Source organism: Mandrillus leucophaeus, unplaced genomic scaffold (assembly GCF_000951045.1).
Source record: "Mandrillus leucophaeus isolate KB7577 unplaced genomic scaffold, Mleu.le_1.0 Scaffold178, whole genome shotgun sequence".
NCBI classification, from domain to species: domain Eukaryota; kingdom Metazoa; phylum Chordata; class Mammalia; order Primates; family Cercopithecidae; genus Mandrillus; species Mandrillus leucophaeus.
In genome coordinates, this window is record NW_012101787.1 from 1,779,131 (window position 1) to 1,801,549 (window position 22,419).

Here is a 22,419-nt window from a genome sequence, read left to right on the forward strand (position 1 = left end):
TCTTGCCCTGCTAGTGGTTGTACAAATTGAATCAACCATATAATACATTTGCATTAACTAATAATAATACATTAGTTAATTTGCATTAACTAATAAGTTGTGCGTATATCAACCAAGCAACTCCACTCTGAGGCATAGAAACTCTTGGTAATCTACACAGAGAAATACATAATATGTTCCAGAAAACTGGAAACAACTCAGATACCATCAATAAGAGAAGACACAAATTGTGCTACATTCAAGCGTATCATCATGGATAAGTCTCATGGACAGAATAAAACCAAGAAACTTAAGAATACTTCCAATATGATTCCAACCAATATAATTCCATCCAAAATCTTGCAAAATTAAGCAAGATATTGATGAGGGATACATATGGTAACACCATAAAGGAAAGCAAAAACAACAACAAAAAAAGATAGCTGGGGAGAATGCATGGGAAAAAGGATTGGAATTGGAATGGGAAAGGCCATAAAGGGGACTTCAAAGTTATAAGTAATGTGTTCTCTAAACTGGCTAGTGGAAAAACAGGTGTTCATTTTACTGTTCTTTATAACTTGCACATATGTTGAAAATACTATTTGGTGTGTATTCAGTATTTAATTTTAATTTCTTGAGAAATTAGAGATACACTTAAATAATCTCTAAGGATACTTCATTAGCAATAATATGCAAAATATGAGAAGCAGGCTTTCCGCTGTCACTAATTCAGTCATTCAAGTGTACAGCTTGATATGGATGTGACGTTAGTGGCCTTATTTGGAGGCCACAGTTTTGGTGGCTGTATCTTAAAAGCGAATTAGAAAAACTGAAATCTAAAATGATTGAGATTTATATTGGTACAGGATAAATCTTCTGAGACTATTTCTCAGAAGTTCTGCCATTATTGCTTCAAGAAGGGAAGAAAATTATGAATTTTCACTTATGTGATGGGTAAATGAAACCATCAGAAAATACAGAAGTAATTTTTTTAGCCTTTGGAATGAATCTCCTTCAATAGAATTCTTTTAAAATAGGATGGGCCAGATAACCGAGAGGGCCCGGCTTTGACCTCCTTCCCCTAATGCTGGTTCAGCTGACTTCTCAAAGCACACTTTATGAGTTGAACCATTATTGACCCATCAATGAATTTACCTTAAAACCAGGTCATGGAGAATGTCTCCCATAATATATTTTCTTGCAACTTGACTGTCATAAAAATTCTCAGAATGCTGTAGCTAATATCTAGATCTTAACAGTTATGTTGAATCCTAAACATTTTCAAGATATTTATAGATTTTTTCATCTCTACATTTCCTGAAAAATCTGTGAATATTTTTCATTAAATTAACTTGCCAAGAAAATGAAGGTTGGACAGTGTGACTGCAATATAGTCCCTACATTTGTAGCTTTAAATTTTAAGGGCTTACCCCAACCCTTTACTCTTTATAAGTATTCAAACATTCCTTTGGATAACAAATAATAAATTCATAGTGCTAGATATCCAGCAAGATGACAGTCTGGTTGCTTATATGAAGTACTTAAATATACACAGTTGCAATTCCAAAGCCTTATTGCTTCATTTATCACAGGAAGTGCCAGAGTTCTGCAATATTTTGTAAGAAAAGCTACTCGACTTGCATGAATTCTCATAGGAATGACCATGAATATTATGCCAATTTCATCCTAAGTATTGAAGTTAAGGTTCTAAATGACATTTAATAGTATGATTTATTTTCTATCTTAAACTTTATAGGGCACAAAGCAAGATCCTATCCTTTCATATTGCTTTTTTATTTTTAAAGAGTCTGACTGATGATAAAAATCTAACCTTAAAAACTGTCAAATGATTTATGATATTTCATTTATTTTTCAAAGGATTGGGGTGTCACCAGTAAGCCTATTAGAATTTTAGGTTTAAAGTTCCTTGATTTTAAAAAAGACCAGCTGCATAAACAAGTTTTGAGCTTTGTAATTTAATTCTGTGTGATTTTTTTTTTTAATACTTCAAAGTACCAAAGTAGGTAGTTTTTCTTAGGTCATAAATAGTTGTTTATGTCATTATGATCTCAAACTTTCAAGTACATTTTAAGATCTACTTTTTAAAAATATTGATTTTTTTTTATTGTGTTCGTTACAACCTCAAGATATTTCTTCTGTCTACTTAAATCTCCCTTTATTCATGGGCTGACAGCAACAAAGGTAGAACATGGAGAAACTGGAGGAAACCTGCTTTTAAAAAATTGGAATTCTGTAGTCAAGTATATATAATCCGATGTCTTTGAGAAATATTGTGAAACCACTTTAAAGCTGTTTTTTAATGGCACTTTTAAGTTTAGGGTAATTGTAAATTTGCATGCAGTTACAAAAGATAACATATGTTCCATGCACTGCTTACACAATCCCCCCAGTGGTAACATCCAGGATATTAACACTGATGCATTCTAGATCTTACTCGGATTTTCCTAGTTTTTCTTGAACTCATTTGTGTGTATATTTATTTATTTCTAATTTTTATCACATGTAGCTTCTTGTATCTACTACAGTCAAGATGAACATATCCATCACAAAGATTCCTAATGTTGACCTTTTATAATCACACTCATCTACCTTCCCACTTCCCACCCCTGTCCCCAACCCCTGGCAACCACTAATCTGTCCCCTACTTCCATAATTTCTCCATTTTAATGATGTTGTTTAAATGGATCCTTAGATTTAACTTTTTTTAATTTAACTTTTTCATTCTCTTGAGATTATCTCTTGAGATTAATATTTCCTTGAGATTCATCCAACTTGTGTTTATTAATAACTTGTTCATTTTGATTACTAAGTGGTATTCCATTAAAATCAATTTTGATTTTTAGTTTATATGCAAACATAAAATGTGAAGCATTAATGCAGAATATCAGTTTAAAAGGTGTTTAAGACATTGTTGAAATTAACCTATTAAAATTACATTTTTTTTGTCATTTTAGTCATTTGGATTGGATTTGTCTATGGCTTAATATGCTAAGACTGGATGAATCATCACCTGTATACTGAACATATAGTTCCGGTGGGAACATTCTGTTGCCTAACTCATTTTAATAAAAACCATGAGGTTAGAGATACAAGAGAAGTCCTTGTTCTGATTCCAGCAGATTTGCTGTTTAGTTTTTTCTTTCCTTTTACAACCTGTGATTACCCACCTAACTCTCTTCATATAGCCTATCGTTACGTAAGTAATTCTTCCCCTTGTGCCTGTGTTTGCTTTTTCAACTAAATGATTAAGTGTCTTAATTTCTAGGCTGACTAAGATACTTCTTTCCTCCTTCCTCCCTAAATTTCCTTACTCTTTCTCCGCCCTGAAAGAAAGGGGTAAGATGATGAGTACCAAGAATAAAAGTATTTGACTTCATCTGGGAGGCCAGAGAAGGCTTCCCTAAGGAGGATACATTTAAGCAGACATCTGATGGATGATTAAGAGTCAACTAGGAGAAGAGAAGGAAGAAATAGCATTTCAAACAGGGGAAAGAAAGGGCATGGGCAAAGACCCTGTGGTAGGGAGGAGCAAAGCAAGCAGGAAGAATTGGAATCAAGCCAAGTGGAGAATGGGCTGAGAGAACCAAGGGAATATATGGTATGAAATTAGACTGGAAAGGGAGGCAGAGTTCAGACCTTATAGAGTTTTTTAGATCATATTTAATAAAGATCAGTGCTTATTCTAAGACCAAGGAGAAACAAATAAAAGGTTTTAAGCATGAAGTTGACCAGATTTGTAATCTGTAAAGATCCTTTTGGCTGCAGCGTGGATGGTACTTTGTGGTAAAGGATGGAAGTGTGTTGATTGGTTACAGGCCATTTTAGTGGGGTACACTGGAGAGGATGGAGCTTGGGATAAAGTTAGAGTGGTGCAGTTATAGAAAAGATAACAGATATAATTCTTAAATCTCAACAGATATGTTGTATTAGAAATGGGAGAGGAAAGAGAACTGTGTGAAAAATAACTACTAGATTTCTGATTACAGCGTTTAGACAGCAAGGGAATCCCAGAAGCAGATCACGTTTTGGGAACATCATGCATTTCAGAGGCAGAAAATTTCAGATGGCTTTGAGACACACAAGAGGAAAGGTCGAATAGTAATAATGATAATAGCTAATATTGTTGAGCATTTACAGTTATTATAGCATTTTTTAAGCTGGGGACATGGAAACACAGATGTTAAGAGACTTGTCCAATATCAGACAGTAAGTGGAAGAAATGGGATTTGAATCTACATACTTCACTTCCAGAGCCCATGCATCTTACCACTCTGTATGCTGCCTGTGTAGACAGATGTGGACCTACAGATATGTAGGTGTGGAGCTCATAGAAGGGGTCTGGACTAGAGATTAAAAGTACAGAACAAAAAAATATATTTTTATTTATGTCTCTGAAATGGATGAGATATCCTAGGGAGAGAATGTAAAGTGAGACATGATGTTTACCTTGAGGCTCTTCAGCATTCAATGGCCAAGGATAGCAAGATAGGCAGAGGGAAAGACCATGGGCTTCTGGTTGATATAAGAGAAAAAGGGGAGGTTAAGGAGATAACAAACAGTGGTGATTGTACTGCTAACATATCCAGTACAGAAGGGTCTTGGAGGAGTGGCGTAGTGGGGCTCAAGCACTTTGGGAAGTGAATAGGAGATGAGGACATGAAGTCAGAACATTTAGGCAACTCTGTAGAGAAGTTTATTTGAAGCAGGAAGTGTCTAGATAGGCCTGTGAGCTATAGCTGGAGGGAGATGTGAGGCCAAGCGGCTTTGTTTTGCCGTTATTTTAAAGGAAGAGACTGGTGTTTGTTTAAAAACCAGTGCAAAAAGATCTGCATAAGAAGAAGAGGTTGAATATATAAATGAGAGAAGGAATAATATTTTCATGTTGTTGGGAAAACAGGAGAGAACGGGATTAGGCATATGCAGAGAGTCTGGCATTTGGAAGGAGGAGGGGCACCACTTTGGTGTGTCAAGTCTGGAGTAGGAAGGACTGGAGCCACTTTGGTAAGTTGTATGTGATACCGGGAAGGAGAGTCACTTTCCATCAGATAACTTCTGTTTCCTTTGGAAAATGAAGGTGAAATAATCTAGAGAGAGCATGAAGAGGAGAATAGTACTGAAGGTTTGAGGAGTTAAGGAGAACAGGTTTAGTGTCAGGCATCAAAGAGGCTGGCTCTTGTGTTTCCAAAAATAATCTGTGCAGTGAGTTTCCTAGTTGAACACAAACACCCTTTTCGGAGCAGTTGCAGAGTTTGAGGAGATGGGAATTTGTAGGACACAGAGACTTACGCTGCTCTAAATGTGGTTTCTGTATTGTGTGTGTCCATTTCTCCTGAGAGTAAGGTCAGTATTAAAGCTGAGAAGGAGATGGGAGGCATGAGATGGTCTGTGGAAATTTTTAAACACATTTTTTAAGGCAAACATTTGTAGTGATTTAAATTACTTTATTGAAAGAGTCTTCTGACACGTCACATGTTATCTTACGTTTTACTTATTTTGGAAAACAGTTTATTCACCAGCAAGGCTCTTCAACTGGCTTTTTGAGGACAGGGCCCCTATCTCACTAAGCAAGCTACTGAGTGTGTGTCCCACAGGTATTTGCTAAATAAATGGTGAGAAAAGCGCTAGATATTACAACTCTGTTGGTACTGTGGCTACATTTTATTTGGCCAAGGGATTTTTTTGCTTTATGTTTTTTGGTAAACCTAAATAGATGTTCTCATTTGAAATTATAATGATCTCCATTTTTTAACGTGCCAAGAGAGTGATTTTCCCTTACCCAATTAAAAGTTTGATTTATTTAATGTAACTGAGAAGTGTGAATCATAAATGAAACATTGTATGTATTTATTTTTCGTATTTTTTAAGTTATGAAAATGTATTTGCTTGAACTACTGTATTCTAAGATTTTGATACATTTTTTAGTGACTCTTCTGGATGTTTTCTATTCCAGAAAATATGAAATTTTAGTTTTGATTTTTCATAAAAGGATACATTGAATATGATAGCTTTAATTTTAACTCTACTAATTTAGATTGGCCTAGGGACAACAGAATGCTTACATAAAAATTCTAAAGAACACACTAAGAAATATTTTATTTTTACCATAGGTAAAAAGGTGATGAGTTTCTCTAACTATAGGTGGGGTTTTTTTTGTTTTTTGTTTTTTTTTGGGGCCAAAATACAAATAAAGATTCATCTAAAGCAGTGGTTCTCCAAAGGGGTGGTATATCAATACTAACGTATAAAGTTGCTTTCTGCCCCTTTGCAAGATTGTGTCTCCGTTCTTCATGCTACCAAGCCCCTGCTGAGACTCTCCTCATACTGACTAGATTGTTTTCTGCTCCAGTCGGGTTTGGAAGTGTTCGCATTTTTTTTCTACTGTATATTTGCCTCTTTGTCCATCTATGGCTGTAGGAAGCTTATCCTGAGAGTGGAGGAAAAGATGTTTTGTCATTGCCACATTCTTCTGGACATAGACTGGAGGACTATAGGAATGTAAGCATTTGCTGAAACATAGTACTCTTTTCTGTTTATAAGCACCTATTCATTATTACTGTCATCGACCCTTATCTCTATCTTTCCCAGGGTTCCTTGATTCCTTCAATCTATGATCACTTTAAATATGGTCTTTCCTCTCCCTTGCACCTGTAGTCTCAGGTGAATCTTCTTCCCCACTCCCACACAAGGTAATTGTACTCTAACACCTAGAAAAACCTGAAGTTTTTGTGCAGCCAGCCTGTCCTGCACAAGGACAGAGAGCTTCAGGAGCTTGCTTTTCGAGAAGTGCCCAGCTGAACCTAGGGAGCTTCAGTCCTCAGGAACAAATGTGAAAGAAGATCTAGCTAGACAAACTGTGAAAAGAATACATTTACCTGCCATGACCTTTACATTGGTTATTAGGATAGTTCAGAAGTCTCTTTGCATCACTATACATACCCTACTTGTGTGGATATTTTGTGATATGGTCATCAAAATTGGAAGAAGGCATGGCATACCAGCTTGAAAGAATATTTTTAGATTCAGGCTCCATGGTGGTTACCATGTGACTGCTTAAGCCACAGCTGCTTCTAAAACACCTTTGCCATACTTCACTTTTTCTAATTTAACTAGATCATATAGTTAGTGTCATTAATTTGGGATGGAAGCACCCTTCTGTCATGACTGCTGTCCCTCACAAGTTTGAAAATGATTCACCATGCATATTAAAAAGTAAAATGCTTTTATTACTTTCATCAAGAGGCCATATGATACAAAGGTAAGCTGTTCAGGATAAAGATGAAAAAGTGAGTAGGAAAAGAAAATTAAAGTAAAAAGTTACTTTCTGAGATTTATTATTTCTGGCACTATTTTTGGATTTTGGGTTCATATTTTAGAAGGTAAAACTTCAGTCGACAATCAGGAGTTCTGTGTTTTATTCAGTTAGAAAGTTTTGATGTATTTGGAAAGTCATGTAATTTTCCTGTTGTCCAAGTAAAAATGGCCATGATTCCGTAGTAGAAGCTTATGGAGACTATGTGTGAAGGTTCTGAATGATTTATTACATAATCATAGAAACAAAAGTTAAGTATTTCTTTGGTTTTGTAACTTTATATAATTCAAGAGATAGTATTTAAGTCATATTCATGTATATGTTAAAAAAATTTTAGTACTTTACTAAAGTGGTAAACTTTCATATTACACAGTTCAATAAGGCAAATATCTTTATGACTTTTGCGTAAGATCCTAAATACTGTGTTATTTTTTCAAAAAAATGTAGATGTGGTGTTAATGATATGCTAATAATACTGTTTTGTAATTTTCTCTTAAAAGTTTGTAAATCCAGTTTTCTTTTTTAGGTGTGTTGAAGAAAGTACACACATCTTATCTTCTGAACATTTTGATGGAATTAACCACAAACCTCATGCAAGAACAATAAAAGGTATTTTGTTAAATAATTTTTGCATATTGATGTAGTGCTCTTAATTTCTAGATTTTCCTCACAAAGGCCTACCTTAAATCAACTGCAGTGGATACTACTTCACAGAGTATATTTTGTAAGAGAAGTTTCTTAATCATAAAATATATTTATTCTGTACCAAGTCATATGATACTTCTTTCAGAAAGTGCTTGTGCAGACAAAATTTCAGTATTAGTAGTATGAAATAGCATCATTTATTTTCACTGTGCACTTGTATATATTTTTTATATGCAGAGTACATGTAGTCATGTATTTAAAACATGCCCATGAGACAGATATGAAATTAATCAGGAAACGTAGGACAGCTGCGTTCATTTCCTACTTTGCTCTCCTTGGAGTTCTTCAGAATAGATGTGTTTAAGAGCAAATCCAAAGTGAGCATCTTACTGTACATACCTCTTAACATTAGGATGATATTAAATGGTGTGGTGAGCCCTTAAAAAGGTAAACACCCTCCTGAAAACGCCAGAATAGCTTGGGCTTCATTCCCAGATCCCACGTTATAAGCCACATAGACCTAACAGACATCTGTAGAATACTCCACTTAAAGAGCAGAACACACATTCAAGTGCATATGGAACACTCTTCAGGATAGATTATTGGGACATAAAATTAGCTTCAATATATGTAAAAAGGAATGAAATAATACAAAAGTTTGTTCTCTGACCACTATAGAATACAATTAGAAATAAGTAACAAAAGAAAATTTGGGAAATGCACAAATATATAGAAATTAAATGACATACTCCTAATTTGGGAAATGCACAAATATGTGGAAATTAAATAATATACTTCTAAATAATCAGAGTCAAAGAAGAAATCACAAGGGAAATCAGAAAATGTCTTGAGATAAATTAACCTAAAGCACTGCATACCAAAATTTATGGGCTGCAACTTTAAAAAGCAGTGTTTAGAGAGAAATTTATAGCTATAAATGCTTATTTTTTTCAAAAAAAGAAAGATCTCAAATTGATAGTCCAACTTTTCACGTTAAGAACCTAGAAAAAGAAGAGCAAACTAAACCTAAGCAAGCAGAAGGAAGAAAATAATAAAGATGAAAGTGCAAATAAATGGAAGAATAAAAACGATAGAAAATCAATAAAAGCAAAAGTTGGTCCTTTGAAAGATCAGCAAAATTTATGAACCTTTAGCTAGACTAACCAGGATAAAAGAATAATCAGCAATGAAAGAGCGGATACCACTACCGACTCTACAGAAATTTAAAAAAGGTAATTATATGCTAAAATATTTGGTGACTTAAATGAAATGGATAAATTCCTAAAAAACAAAAACTACCAAAACAGAGTCAAGAAGACAGAGAAAATATGAACCTATAACAAGTTAAGTGATTGAATTATAATTTTAAAAATTTCCCCCTTCATACACACAAAAAACCCAGGCCCGTATGTCCTCACTGTGAATTTTACCAAAAATATAGAAAAGAATTTATGCCAATCTTTTACAAACTTCTCCAAAAAAATACAAGAGGAGAGAATACTTCCTGACTGATTCTGTAAGGCGAGTGTATTACCCTGATAAAAATGGACAAGACAACAAGAACACAAGAAAACTATAGACCAGTATCTTTGATCTATAGTTCTGATGTAAAAATTCTTGGCCAGGTGTGGTGGCTCACACCTGTAATCCCAGCACTTTGGGAGGCTAAGGCAGGTGCATCACCTGAGGTCAGGAGTTCGAGACCAGGCTGGCCACCATGGTGAAACTGTGTCTCTACTAAAAATACAAAAATTAGCTGGGCGTGGTGGCTATTGCCTGTAATCCCAGCTACTCTGGAGGCTAAGGCAGGTGAATAGCTTGAATCCAGGAGGCAGAGGTTTCAGTGAGCCAAAATTGGCGCTATTGCGCTTCAGCCTGGGCGACAAGAGCAAGACTCCATCTTAACAAACAAAAATTCTCAACAAAATGCTGGAAAATTAAATCTAGTGACATGAAAAGCATTAACATCAAGACCAAATGGGATATATGTCAGGAATGCAAGATTGCTTTGACATATGAAAATCTGTGTTGACACCAGATTAATAGAATAGAGAACAGAAGTCACATGATCATCTTAATAGACACAGAAAAAGCACTTGACAAATTCTAAGTCCCTTTTATCATACAAACACTGAACAAACTAGGAATAGAAGGGAACTTCCTCACCCTGATAAAGAGAATCTACAAAAACTACACAGCTAACATCATACTTAATGGTGAAAAACTGAGAGTTTGCCCTCTAAGATCAGGAACAAGACAAGAATGTGTTATCTTACTGTTTCTATTTAACATTGCACTGGAGGTTCTAAGCAGGGCAGCTAGGTAAGAAAAAGAAAAGCATCCAGATTGGAAAGGCAGAAGAAAAACGTTCTCTGTTTGTAGATGACATCTTTTATGTAAAAATATCTAAGGAATCCCCTAAAAAATTGTTAGAACTAATAAATGAATTCAGCAAGTTTGAAAGATACAAGATCAGTACAAAGATGAATTGTATTTATATATGCTACCAATGAACAATCTGGAAATTAAGAATAAAACTGAGAAATTAAGAAAACAATGACATTGGCAGTAGCATCAAAGAGAATAAATACTCAGGAATAAGTATTTACAAATAAGCAAAGGAAGTGCAAGACTTGCACACCAAAACTACAAAATATTGTTGTGAAAAATTGAAGACCTAAATAAGTGGAAAGATATCTGTGTCTTTGAATTGGAAAACTCACATTGTTAAGTTGGTAATACACCCCAAATTGTTCTAGTTTCAATGCAGTCTGAAAATTTCAGCTGCCCCTTTTGTAGAAATTGACAAGTTGACCCTAAAATTAATATGGAAATGCAAGGAATCCATAATAGCCAAAATAGTATTGAAAAAGAAAAGCGAAGTTTGAAAACTCCCCATTCTCAATTTCAAGAGTTACTACAAAGCTATAATAAATAACAGTGTGGTACTGGCATAAGGATATACATACAGATCAATGGAATAGGGTCTAAAAATAAACTGTTACATCTGTGGTACACTGATATTCAACAAGGGTACCAAGACACTCTGATAGTCTTTTCAGCCAGTAGTCTTGGGACAACTGGATATCCTCACACAATATATAAAAATTAATTCAAAATGGATCAAAGACCTAAATGTAAGAGATAAAAACAATATAAAACTCTTAGAGGAAAACATAGACTGAAATCTTTATAACCTTGTGGTAGGCAGTGGTTTCTTAGATTGATACCAAAAGTATAAACAACAAAAGAAAACTATGTAAGTTGGACTACACTAAAATTAAAAACTTTTGTACTTCAAAGGACGCCATCAAGAAAGTGAAAAGACAGCCCACAAAATGGGAGAAAATATTTGCAAATCTTTTATCTGATAAAGAACCTGTATCCAATGTATATAAAGAACTCTTACAACTCAACAATAAAAATAACCTAATTAAAACTAGTCAAAGAAATTGAATAGACATTTTTCCAAAGAAGATTTGCAAATTGCCAATGAGCACATGAAAAGATTCTCAACATTGTTAGTCATTAGGGAATAGCCACAATGAGATACCGCTTTGTGCCTCATGGGATGGCTGTAATTTAAATATGGACAAAAACAAGTATTAGTGAGGATTTGTTGACATTGGAAACCCTATACATTATTGGTGGGAATGTAAATGGGAAACTTCTTTGGAAAACAATCTGGAAAATCCTCAAAAGGTTAAACATAGAGTTACCCTAAGACACAGCCAGTATTTATATTGAAAACCTCTTCCATTCCTGTATGTAACACTGTAAAGGGGTAAATGTTACCGTATGTGAAGTGTATCACAAATAACTCCTCCTAGGTGGTCTGTTACTGTGTCAAATTCTTAGGGTACCATATGAACACAAAGGGGTGTGAACCCAACCCTCTAGAGCTTCTTGTCTGTTAGGAGTATGAGGCATTACAATTGTGGTAAGTACCATCAGGGAAAGATACAGGGGCCACTAAGATTATTAACAGGGATATCTGAACCTAGGTCAGGGACAGTTCTCTTTAAGGGGGTGATTTTCCCTTGAGATCCAAAGGATGAATCCAAGCTATCAAGGCAAAAAGGGCATAAGGTAAGAGGGATTACAGGAAGTGGGGGCCAACACGTGTAAATACTCTCAAGAGAGTCACAGGGTTTTCAGGAAATGGAAGGAAGGTCAGCGTGAATGAGACAAAGAAAATGAGGGGGTGAGGAGTGCATCCGAGAAGAAGGTCCAGACCAGACTGTGCACAACCTCATCAATGTGTTACGGCTTTGAAAGGTTTTCAGTCTGGGGTGACACATTCTAATCCGTGTTTTGAAGACATCCCTCTGGCTGTGTCAGAAAAGGGGCAAGAGTGGAAGTGGGAGGGACCAGTGAAGAGTACTCATGGTCTAGGCAGGGACTCATAGAGCAACTTGCACCAGACAGTTGGCAGTGGAGACGAGGAAAAGTGGACATATCTGAGGGCTTTTTGGAAGGTAAAATTGATACTATTTGGTGAAAGCCAAGGTAGGGGAAGTAAGGGAGAGAGGTGTAAGGCATGGCTCCCAGACATTGGACTTTGGAAAGTGAATGAGTTGGAGGGCTGTTTCTAAGCCAGAGATTTTCCTTCATGATACACTTTGTTATGAACAACTTCAAGTAACATGATTGGATTTTTTTTCTGTTGACAAGTATCTCTTTCTTACTGAGGCAGTCACATATAATACAGAATTATGTGATTTGCTGATAGCAAATATTTGGGGAGAGTACAAATTTCTGAAAATTAGACAATTTTTTTTAATTTGCCAGATGAATTTTGCTCTGAGAGTCTCTGTTGTCCTGGTCTGTCTCCTGTGTCTTCTTTTTTTTTTTTTTTTTTTTTAACTGTGCATGAGCTGTTTTTAATTTGTTGTGCTGTTACTAAAGTTCTGAAGGCTGCAGTTAAAACATTCCAATTTCTCCCTTCCATCTTTATTGATTCTCAAGATTTTACACAGAAAATTCTTTGGGGGCTAGAACAGCAGTAATTGCATCACACTGTTTTCAAGACTTCAAGTTCCGAAAGCAAATCATTAAAAAAATACAGTTCCTGATTTAAGTTAGATACAGGGACAAAAAAGTAGCACATACTTGAAGGTTACATGGTCTACAAATGGTGGCACTATTTTCCTTGGGAGAGTAGTTCTGTTGGTATATATTTTTTTAATACCCAAAAGGCTCAACCTCAAGCAGTAATAAACTTACAAGCAAAAGTCCTGTGTCTTCTTAAAATGTGTTTGGCCTTGCCGATCCTCCCCCAGTGTTGTAGAGATCATCTGACATGTGAGCCTCCTCATTTTTATGTAAGTAATGAAAGTAGACTCTGAAATAATTTTCTGGCAAGTAACTACCTTCCAATGAGAAATATTTGGACTGAATGTAGTTTTAGCAATTTCTTATTTCCTTGGCCAGCCAAAGTCTTAAAATGCCAAGTTCTTTGGGGATGCTTTTATTCTCCAGTTATGTAGAAGTGATGGTGTTTTCTTATAACTTCTAAAAGGCACACTGGCAATTTAACACTACACTGAAATAAATTTTAATTTACACCCTAAAATCATTTTCATATGATCCCTGAAGAGTTAGTTATTAGGCATCCACTTGCATTTAGGATGCCAGCACACAGAACCAACTGACCTGTAAAGATTTTATGAGAAAAAGAGTATGCAAATGGGTTATAGTTTCAGTTATAACTGGTGTAAGAAAGGTGACTTCCTGATTATTAGTGTTTATTGTTAATGTATCAGTAATGGGCAAATATTATAAATCTGTAAATGCCAAACACAGCAAAGCTAGAGGCAAATTTGTGTTAGAATCAGGACAGTCATTTAGAGAAAGTCATAGTGACCTGCCTTTTGCATTTTTCTCCTGGGGCATTTACACTAACATTTGTTCTCATGAACCAGCATACACAGGAAGGAATCAGGGACTACTGTTCCTAATTTTTCAATGAGAATACTGACACTCACATCTATTTGAAACAAGTTTCCATTTTTCTTACTGGAGTATAGGCCATCTAAAAATTAGTGTTTTATTATTGATGAGCATTAACTATCATTGTTTTTCATGTGTACTTATTCTGTTGTGCATTTTGATTTCTGAGAATACTGAGGACAGAACCCAGTACCTGTCTTCAAACCTCAGCTCCACATTTTACTAGTTGGGTGAGCTTAGATAAGTTACTTAATCTCTCTGTGCATGAATTTCCTTGTATGTAAAATGGGGATCATAAAATATCCATCCCAAGGCTGTGATGAGAATTAAAGAAATTAGCATATACTTAAAATGCCGAGAACACTGTTTGGAGCCATAAAAATCTCAAAATAAATGTTAGTTGCTGCTGCTGTTATACCAATAAAATAGCTCTCTAACTCCCACATGAAAATTAAGAGGTTAATTCAGTTACGGTTATTGGTAGTGGTGGTTTTCTTTGTTGTTTGGGCTATTGTGGTGAAGGGCAAGGTTACATAGCTCATAAGTGGTATAAACCAGGTTTACTAAGTCATTGATTTAGAGTAGGGACTAGCAAACCAAATTGGGCCTGGTTTTGTGTGGACTGCAAGCTAAGAATGATTTTTATATTTCTAAATTATTGAAAAAAAAACAAGGAAGACAATATTTTGTGATCAATGAAAATGATATAAAATTTTGATTCAGTATCCATACATAGTTTTTTTTTGTTTTTTTTGTTTTTTTTTTTGAGACGGAGTCTCACTGTGTCACCCAGGCTGGAGTGCAGTGGCCGGATCTCAGCTCACTGCAAGCTCCGCCTCCCGGGTTTACGCCATTCTCCTGCCTCAGCCTCCCGAGTAGCTGGGACTACAGGCGCCCGCCACCTCGCCTGGCTAGTTTTTTTGTATTTTTTAGTAGAGACGGGGTTTCACCGTGTTAGCCAGGATGGTCTCGATCTCCTGACCTCGTGATCCGCCCATCTCGGCCTCCCAAAGTGCTGGGATTACAGGCTTGAGCCACCGTGCCCGGCCATCCATACATAGTTTTTATTGAAACTTCGTAAATAACCTTATATATTGCTTGTAACTGTTTTCTTACTACACTAGTAGAATAGAGTAGTTATGACACAGATGGTAGGGTCCACAAAACTGAAAATATTTACCATGTAACACTTTAGAGAAAAAGTTTTCCAATGCCTGCTTTGTGGGGTTATCAGTTAAGTTGATTACAGTGAATGCCTACCTTTTATACTGCCTTACTTTGACAAAAGATGGTTGCATAAGAAAGTGTATAACTTTAATTAGTTATCCTTGTGGCCAGAAAACTTTTGTTTGTTTTGTTTTGTTTTGTTTTGTTTTGTTTTGTTTTGTTTTCAAAAGAATAATTTTCTACGTTGGTTAAAATTTTTCTTGAAACTGGCATACAAGTTCATGAGTAGAGTTAATTCAACTCTAGTAGATGTGTAAGTATATACATGCCAAAAACTATACATATTCACTAGAGTATTAAGATTTGGATTCGTCTCAAGAGTTGTCAAAACAAAAGTCTGACTCTGTGTGCCCTGTGGGGGCGGGGGGCACTTGGGGGGGTGAGGAGGAGGTTCAGTACATTTGCTATTCCATATTTCTTCTTTTTTTTTTTTTTGAGACGGAGTCTTGCTCTGTCACCCAGGCTGGAGTGCAGTGGCACGATCTCGGCTCACTGCAAGCTCTGCCTCCCGGGTTCACGCCATTCTCCCACCTTAGCCTCCCAAGTAGCTGGGACTACAGGTGCCCGCCACCACACCCAGCTAATTTTTTGTATTTTTAGTAGAGACAGGGTTTCACTGTGTTAGCCAGGATGGTCTCGATCTCCTGACCTCGTGATCCACCTGTCTCGGCCTCCCAAAGTGCTGGGATTACAGGCATGAGCCACCACGCCTGGCCTCCATATTTCTTTTTTAAAAGATTATTGAAATATAATGAATTCTGAAACAACCTGTTAATAAGATGAATTTTTAAATGATAATGTACTTTAAGAGTATAGTATTATAATCCCATTTTGGAAGTTACTTGTGGTTATTTCTTTAAAGCCTTTGCTTTTGTGACTGAAAGCCTGATATTTATAAGGTAGCCAAACTCTGGAGGCTTTTAGCAGTTGTATTTGGAGAACATGTGCTTTAATTTTGTCATACCAATCCTTTAGGCAAATAACCTTTTCTTCTATCTATGTGCTGTTTTTAAGTATGATGTGGATCTTTCTTATTTGGTTAGTTATATAATTTTTATTTAGCATCTTTCACCTTGAATATCTGCAAAATCTTGTAACTCCTTTTTTTAAGGTTTATATCATTCAAAGTTAATTCATCAAATATTTTGAAAGACTTCGTCCAAGGTCCTGAAGCTAAGAATGTGACAGACTTGCACCTTGCCCCTGTAGAGTTTTGAGTCTGGTGAGGAAGATAGATGTGAAGTTAATATAGGTGTAGTCAGTGTTGGGAAAGGAGAATTAAATTGTGCAAAGAAAATATAGAATAACAAGACCTTATCTAATCTGAAGAGGGCAGAGAATATTCTTTGAATTTTTAAAAAAATGTGTGATGATTTTGAAAATCCATCCTTAACTAAAGATCTGTTACTGAGTTGAAATTATTTTGTGTTTAGAAAAAGTATTGAATGAGAATTATAAGAAATTACATACAGTGCCTCTCTTATTGATATAGGCACAATCTACTAAACTGCTACATTGGATGATTGATGGATGGACGTTACACATTTGATTTTGCCAGGAAATTATGTATTGAGTGTAATGGTCACCGTGGAATTCGAATGCAGAAAATATCAAAAGTGAAAAAAAGACTACTTGAAAATCAAAGTATCTGTTCTTCTTAAACAGAAATATTTTTAAAGTGGAATCTAACTAGGCGTTTTCCCCCCTTTTAGAACGGTTATTATTTTTAGTATAAAAATAGATGGTTATGTAGTTACATATGTATTATATAAATATATACAATATAGTTATGTGTGTGTGTGTATATGCACACACATACATGTATTATACCCAATTAAAGGTGGAAATGCCACCAACTCAAGCCCCAAAAGTAACCACTGTTGATAATTTGATGTTTCTCTGTGAGAATACAACTTTTTTTCCTTTAAAGGCAAATGAGATCAGAATATACCTACTGTTCCCCAGCTTGCTTCACTTAAGATGATGTTATGGACATCTTTCCCTGGCAGTGTTGATTGAGAACCACCTCTCTCCCAGGTTCTACTTTATTCTTGTTGTTCTTATTGTTAATACTACTGTTTTAAGTAAGGTAGAACATTCAAAAGGTTTACAAAAAAATATACAGTAGAAAGTCATTTTTCTTTCCAATTCTTCCTTTTCCAGAGGCTACCACCCTTAACAATTTCTTACTTCTTGAAATCATCCTGTTGCAGTTATTTGCCTTTATTTAGACTAAAGTTAACCCCCCAAACTAATCATTCATGAGGAAACCAAATGCTTAGTGAATTTACAGCAGCAACCAATTGATTTTGTAATATTATATTTAATATTGTATTTAAGTGTATTTAAAATTGTATACCAAAATGGTAACAGATTTCCCATTCATTGTATTTCAGTTTTAAGTTTAATGCTCTATGATTGTTGTTAGAGGATACAGTCTGGAGGTCAACAATCTCTGTCACCAGTTTGAAACCTTAAAGTAACTGTTTCAGGAGCAACCCCACAAGGCCCTGTGTGCCCCAGAGCACTGCCCCATGTCCTCACCCATATCTGCTTGTTTCACTGTCAGTATTGTGAGTACAGACCCAGGTCTTGAAGACCCCAGGAGGAAATGACCTTGCTGCTTTAATCTCAAAGCTAATTTAGGGGTTTACAGCTCATCTCTGTGATGCCATATTTTCACCTGATGATTGTAATCTGGAACTACTGGGTTAACTTGCTTTTTTCAGGTCGACTTTGTTAATGCCAGAGCCTGGGGAGTGGAGGTGCCTGGGTGGTGGTAGATTTAACGGAGGTCAGAAATCTCCTCTGCCAGGACCACGACTGAGAAGATGTTATTTGTTGAAGCACTTGCTCTATAGCACTAGATCTTTTGTCAGCTGCTATAATACTAAGGTAGCCTTATGAACAAGATTGCCTGAAACTCCCTGCCTTTCTGATAAACTCACCAGAGAACATGGGATGATAGTATTAGGGGGAATATAGAAAGAAATTAACCAGATCCAATCTTCGGAGTGGTTGTGTTGATATCCTATGGCCTGAAGAGCCCTAGGCTAGTACTTCCTTTTTATAGGCAGTATTTACTTTTATATAAAATATGTTCCTCAAAAAACTACCCAGATATACAGTGTGTAAAAGTAAAACAAAAAGACATATGCTAAGAAGATATTCCTTTACCACAGAACTAGTAAAACATTATACAATTCAAAAAGAATATGTCATTCTTTTTGACAGATATGTATGTCTAGTATAAATATTGTATACTTTGTAAATATTCTTTAGTTTTATCATTTTTCTTTACAGTTGAGCACATACCTGGCTTAAGTCAAGTATGCTTCCAATAAAAGTTAAAGACTTGCCACATAAAACATGCTGAGTGATTGCCATTTTTGCCTACTTTTATATTGCTTACAGTACCTATGCTACATATCACTACTATGATCACATTTACTTTTTTTATTGTGGTAAAAAACACATAACCTACAATTTACCTTCTTAACCCTTTTTAATTGCACATTTCAGTAGTGTTAATTACATTCACATTGTTGTGCAGCCAAACTCCAGAATTTTTCATCTTATAAAACTGGAACTGTATACCTATCAAACAACTCCCTATTTCTCCCTGATTTCTTTTCTTCCGGCCTGCCCTCCTCCCCGACCACAACCCCCTAGCCCCCGGAAACCACTATTCTGCTGTCTATCTTTGAATTTGATTACTCTAGATACCTGATATATATGGAATCTTACAATGTCTGCCCTTTTCTGATTGGCTTATTTCATTTAACATAGTCTCCTCAAGGTTAATGTGTATTGTAGCATGTGTCAGAATTTCTTTTCTTTTTAAAGTTGGATAATATTCCATTGTATGTATATATCACATTTTGTTGATCCATTTGTCTGTCAATGGGCAGTTGAGTTGCTTCACCTCTTGGCTGCTATGAAAAATGCTGCTACGAACATGGATGTACATGTATCTCTTTGAGATCTTGCTTTCAGTTATTTTTGATATTCACACAGATGTGGAATTGCTAGACCATATGGTAACTCTATTTTTAATTTTGTGAGGTACTGCTGTACAGTATTCCATAGTTTCTGCACCATTTTACATTTCCAACGGTAAATAAGAGTTTCAATTTCTCCATATCCTCACCAACATTTGTTATTTTCTGTTTTTTTTTTTTTAAATAGTAGCCATCCTAATGAATGTGAGGTGATATCGCATTGTGGTTTTGATTTGCATTTTTCTAATTAGTGATGTACGTTTTTTAATATGCTTGTTGGCCATTTGTACATCATCTTTAGAGAAATGTCTATACAAATCCTTTGCTCATGTTTAAGTTGGGTTATTTGGGTTTTGTTGAGTCATAGGAATTTGTTGTATGTTCTGAATATTAATTCCTTATCAGATAATTATTTTCAAATATTTTCTTTCATTCTATAAGTTGCCTTTTCACTCTGTTGATTGTATCTGTTGATACACGGAAGTTTTAAATTTTGATATAGTCCAGTTTATCTATTTTTACCTTTGCTGCCTATGTTTTTGGTGTCATCTCAGTCACATTTACTTTTAATCTTTTCATCTCCAAACACCCAAACTAATTTTTCTAAAGTAAGAACAAAATATAATTAAATATTTAAATAATTCTAAAATAACTACTGCAAAGACAAAGATGACTACCTCCTGAAAGTGAACTCTTGGCTAGCACCATCATGCCCTAACTTGAAGTGTTGCTTCATCAGCTAATGTGAAAATGTACACATTTGGAGTACAAAATGCAGTTGGAGGTATGGATCTAGAAATAGATTGTGGGGACATGGGCAAATATAGGAAAACAAAGGAAGAGGAAAGCACTCCTAGTTGTATCCTTTTAATTGGGATCCTTGAGTATCCACAATTAAACTATTTAACAAATCCATGCAATAAAAAAATGGTCCTCTAGGGCCTTCTGCATTCTGATTTTTCTCATCTTTCCTATGTGGTAATGCCTCATAGTCAGCTAACACCCCTAAACAGAGACCAATTAGAAATTCTTGTTCTAAGGTTAACTTTCAAATTTAGAGAAATAAAGATGCTCTTCAAATATTTAACTTCATCCCAACGTAAATTTTAATAAACTATTGCAGTTGACTAGCAACATGGCCATTTATACCAATTAGTAGTTATAAACTATCAAAGACTATCAGCCATGCACAAAAAGTACTATAAGCATCTTTTCTAACTGCAAGAGTATATGAACCAGTGCTTGAATGGTTTTCTGTGTCTTCTGAGATATTTAAAGAAACTGGAATTGAAGTGATTTTTTTCTTCAAATGCTATTTCTCCTTGTATAATAATGTTGCCATTGTTCCTTTTTTTCTTCCCACTTTTTCTTTCTTTTGTGATTGCTACTTACTCATCTTTCTCTTGATCATTAATCCTACACAGATGTTGATAGTTCTCCTCCTTGTCTAATTTTTCTTCCCCACCCACCCAGACTCATTATTCACTGTCCTCATCCCTGATCTCTGTCCTCCAGCATTTACAAGGATTAAAATGAACCCGCCAGAGTCTGTGTGGCTATGATTCTGGTTTCAGGACACTAGAGAACACACACATTAAATACTCCCCAGGTGCTGGGTCGGCGGCTTCCTCTCCCGCCTGGTGCTCAGGCCAGGTGTTGGTAAGATGTTAGGAACCTGAACTGGCAGGAAATTATTAAGCTTAGATGTTGCCTCTGGACCGTCTTGTCCTCCAAACACCAAAAGCAGTTTGATTCTTAAAAACGTATTCAGAAAAAGAAGCTACTGAGATATTTTCCCTCTTTATTTTCTTTTGGGTTTAAATAAATAGTAATGGTTATTCTACCCATGTGAAGTTTTTAGTTCTTAAATAAACCTGTATAACACATAGAGCATCTTCTGCAAAGAGAGTCTATGGATGCTTATTAATACATTAAACATTCCAGTTAAGCTTTAGGTTAATGAGAATTCAAGTTTTTGAGTGGTTACTTTGTTCTAGTCCTTTGATGTACCATTTTGCTGTGTGCAACAGTACAGTATTATTTGAGTAGTTTTATTCATTAACAAAATGTACCAAAATAAATTTAGCTAGGGTCACAGTGTTTAATTTAATAGTATTACAATAATAACTACCATAATTAGTTTCAAATTTGCCTTCCTTCCCAGAGGATAAGACTTTTTTAGTTTTGAATGCCTTCTGAAGGTATGATAATGATAGCAAAATTAATGTCATGACCTTTATAGCCTGTTTATGGTTTTTCCATGTTGTACCCTAAAGGATTTAGGGAGCAGTGTACATCTAAAATAAACCACTTCGTATGGACAAGTTAAAAATTGGGTTAATTGGGTTCACATATCCTCAGCTGGTAGCACCTCAGTCAAGACACCATTTCATCGTAGATAAAGAAGCATGATTTTTACACTATAAAATCATTTTAAAACTATACATGTAATGTTTTGAAAAGAAAAACACTTTTAAAGGGCTACTTTTTCAAATATGTAACAATGTTTTCTCTTATTATATTATCTGGTTTGACTTTTTCAATTAGGAAATCAGTCTGTTTTCATTTTCATAGCAAGAAAATGTTGACACAAACTAATGAGTCATGCTGCATGAACACTAATGCACACTTCCTTTTGGTGATGTTGGGCAGCAGCACTGTCCCTTGCAATGGACTCCTTTTCCCATTTCTAGTTTGTTGGTGGGACTTCCCATAAACAATCACCCTTCTAACTCCTGGAGACAGGAAATTTGGTTTTCATGGTTTATATATTTCAGTAAAATGCAGTGTTTGTATATTCAGCTAAAGTTGAGACAGTTACATAGGCATGTTAGGATCCTTAAATGTTTTGAGTATTTGATTGAAAAATTCCTATGGCAGTTGTTGCAAGTGGTGGTTTTGAGGCATTTTCATGCATTGTTGGATAAATCAGTGCAACTTCTTTGAAGGACAGTTTGGCAAAATCTAGAAAAATGTTAAGTCAACCCAGAAATTTCTTACTGTGATTTCCTGTAGATAGACTTCCACATGTTAGCAAAAATGTGCATACAGGGGTACACACTGTATGTAGCTTTGTAAGAGCAGAAGGCTAAGAACAATCTAATTGTCAACCAGTGGGTTAAAAAATAATGGTTCCATGCAATCAGATACTATGCAGCCTTTAAAAAGAATGAAGATGCTTGATAAGTGCTGAGATAGCAAACTCTCAAAAATATATTAAGTGAAAAAAGAACAGCATGTATAATCTGCTTCAGTATGGAAATGGGGACAGGGAACAGAGCTTAT

General features: G+C 35.4%; 1 protein-coding gene across 7 annotated transcripts in view; it reads left to right on the top strand.

Moving 5' to 3' along the window:
- ZNF438 (zinc finger protein 438) overlaps window positions 1-22,419 on the top strand; it is a 181,497-nt gene that overhangs the window by 109,866 nt on the left and 49,212 nt on the right. For 4 of the 7 annotated variants that reach the window (XM_011977320.1, XM_011977315.1, XM_011977312.1 and 1 more), the window contains one exon: window positions 7,836-7,918. The gene's annotated coding sequence lies outside the window, so the exon portion shown is untranslated. Of the gene's footprint in view, window positions 1-6,346; window positions 6,496-7,835; window positions 7,919-22,419 lie in introns of all 7 variants that reach the window. The other 3 variants (XM_011977318.1, XM_011977316.1, XM_011977317.1) reach the window with 2 other exon arrangements.